Raw genomic sequence first — 3,511 nt, 5'->3', positions numbered from 1 at the left:
ATTTAGGTGAACTTAAATCAATATAAGGCGTGCTCTAGAAAATCTAGAATATGAATCGTTTCTTTCCTTAACAATAAATATTATGAATACGATCATGAGATTCTTGTGTTTATGAAACATGTAATTGAATATGAATTTTCAGTATTGAGAGAAAGGATGATTCTGTCAACAACAGATTTCTATCTGTAAGAAAGGGTTATTAGTGACGTCTCTTGACAATGCTCCACCCGATCTGGGAATCATGTGATTATCGATTATTGATTTGAAATATTTAATTTAAAAGGAAGAATCTCTTTATAAAATGATTATGATTGTAACGCAATATAATCCCTCTAAAATTAAATAATATCAAGTAGTAATTGGTCAATGACACAACGGGCTTGTGTCGGTCAAAGCCTTCCAACATGGTAGAAAGTAGTTCTTATTTTTGAATCATTGTCGTTTCGTGCTACAGCCGAGGGCTTTGATTTCAAAATAAGAAATACTTGTCTATTACATAGAGATGTGTACATTGAATTAGAATCTAAAGGTCGGTACGTGCCACAGCCGTGGGCCGTTGGAGACTGATTCAATTGTACAAAATGTTGGGTTAGACTTGACTTAGAATATTGAGTTTGTCATGCCACAGCCGTGACTCAATTATTCAAGAGCCTAAAGTTATATTACGAAATAACATAAGATGTAATTGACAAGAGTTGTCTGCCTATTGAACATCACATGACGTTTCATGCCACAGCTGAGGTTGTGTGATGGAATGTAGGATCCATATTCCCACTAGCATTATGAATGCTTAATTTTCACTTAGGGGGTTGAATAAATTAGATAAACTAGTGGGAGACACTTATGAATAAAGACCCGATTCATATAGTGTTTTGAAATGAAATTGAATATTTGCTAAGTGTTGTTATGTGTTTATCATTTACAGATTTACTATATTCATCATGTCTTCTGCACTATCACTCCGAAGCATAGATTTACTATATTCATCATGTCTTCTGCACTATCACTCCGAAGCATACTAGATGCTCACAAGTTGACTGGTCCTAATTTAGCTGTTTGTTTTCACTATAACAAGTTATGGCACTGGAAGAGGAACTGCAAGGTTTACCTTGCAGAATTGAAGAAGAAGAAGAAGGGTAGTAAGACTACCGCTTCTGATTCAGGCATGTTCATGATCGAAGTTAATATGTCACTAGGTCAAATTTCTACTTGGGTATTAGATACCGCCTGTGGTTCTCATATTTGCAATTCGTTGCAAGGACTAAAGGAAAGTAGGACTCTTGAAAAAGATGAGGTGATTCTACGTATGGAAAATGGAGCAAGGGTTGCGGCCATATCTGTAGGATCATTTAGTTTACATATGCCTACGAGCAAGACTATTATTTTGAATAATTGTTATTACGTTCCCTCTATCGTGAGGAATATTGTTTCTATTCCTATGTTGGATGTGGATGGTTTTTCATTTATTATTAAGAATAATGAATGTTCTATCCTTAGAGATAATGTTCTTTTTGGACGTGGCATTTTAAATAATGATCTGTATGTATGTGACATAGAGCACGATTTACTTCAGATTGATCAAACTAATAAAATAAAATAAGATGATGAAAATCTGACCTATTTATGGCACTGTAGGCTAGGTCATATTAGTGAAAATAAACTGCAGACATTGCATAAGTAAGGGTTACTTGACCCCTTTGATTTTGAATCATATCCTACATGCGAGTCTTGTCTATTGGGTAAAATGACCAGATCTCCATTTAGTGGACATGGAGAGAGGGCTGCAGATTTGCTAGGATTGGTACACACAGATGTATGTGGACCAATGTCTACGCAAGCCATGGGTAGATTTTCGTACTTCATTACTTTCATAGATGATAAATCTAGATTCGGATATGTGTATTTGGTGAAACATAAGTCTGAAGCCTTTGAGAAGTTCAAAGAATATAAACATGAAGTGGAGAAATAAACCAAACATTGTATTATAACTCTTCGATCAGATCGAGGTGGTTAATACTTGAATGGAGAGTTTCTAGATTATCTCAAAGAAAATGGTATAGTCTCCCAATGGACTCCTCCATATACTCCACAGTTGATTGGGGTATCTGAAAGGAGAAATCGAACTCTATTAGACATAGTTTGGTCCATGATGAGCTATGTGAATCTTCCAGTATTCCTATGGGGTTATGCATTGGAAACCTCAACATATTTACTGAATAAGGTGCCTTCCAAATCTGTTCCTCAAACACCATATGAGATATGGAAAGAAAGGAAACTGAGTCTTAAACACGTTAAGATTTGGGGATGTCCAGCTTATGTCAAGAAAGTTGAACCAGATAAGTTGGAATCTCGATCCGTAAAATGTAATTTTGTGGGATATCCTAAAGAGACTTTGGGGTATTACTTTTTCACCGATCATCGGGTGTTTGTCTCGAGACATGCTACCTTCTTGGAAAAGGAGTTTATCCTTGAAGGAAACAGTGGGAGCAAAATTGAACTTGATGAAGTTCAAGAAGCACAAACTACTACGGATCAAGTGGAAACACCTGTTCATACTGAACAACCTTCTGTGAAACAGCCCATTCGTAGGACAGGGAGAGTGTCTCGCCAACCTGAGAGGTATTATGGCCTTGTCATTAAGAATGACAATGAGTTGTCAATCATTGATGATGACGACCCTGTGACCTATAATGAGGCTATGAGTAGTGTTGACTCAGAGAAATGGCATAGTGCCATGAAATCCGAAATGGAATCTATATATACCAACCAAGTATGGACTCTGGTTGAGGCGCCTGAAGGTGTTAAGCCTATTGCGTGCAAGTGGGTATACAAAAGAAATATTGGAGCATATGGCCAGGTGGAGACATAAAAGGCCAGGCTCGTGGCAAAAGGATTCAAACAAAGGCAAGGGATTGACTTTGATGAAACTTTTTCGCCTGTAGCCCTGTTAAAATCAATTCAGATTTTGCTTGCGATTGCTGCTTACTACGACTATGAGATCAGGAAAATGGACATGAAAACGGCCTTCCTCAATGAGGAACTTGATTAGGAAGTGCATATGACACAGCCATAGGGTTTTCTTTCCAAGGGAAATGAACACCTACTGTGTAAGCTGCTGCGAACCATATATGGTTTAAGGCAAGCTTCTCGTAGATGGAACATCCGTTTTGATGGGACAATCAAAGAGTTTGGTTTTATCAAAAACATAGATGAACCATGTGTCTACAAGAAGGTTAGTGGGAGCGCGGTAACATTTCTTGTATTGTATGTAGATGACATACTTCTTATAGGAAATGATATACCGATGCTACAATCAGTCAAAGTATGGCTATCAAAGAACTTCACCATGAAGGACTTGGGAGAAGCATCCTACATTCTCGGTATGAAGATCTATAGAGATAGATCTAGAAGAATGATAGCTCTTACCCAGGGTACATACATCCAGAAAGTGCTTAAAAGGTTTAGCATGGAAAACTCCAAAAGAGGTCTCATACCGATGAGCCATGAAGTG

The sequence above is a fragment of the Apium graveolens genome, chromosome 2, assembly GCF_009905375.1.
Source record: "Apium graveolens cultivar Ventura chromosome 2, ASM990537v1, whole genome shotgun sequence".
NCBI classification, from domain to species: Eukaryota; Viridiplantae; Streptophyta; class Magnoliopsida; order Apiales; family Apiaceae; genus Apium; species Apium graveolens.
The sequence above is the reverse complement of the archived record's forward strand: the minus strand, read 5'-3'. Positions refer to the sequence as shown.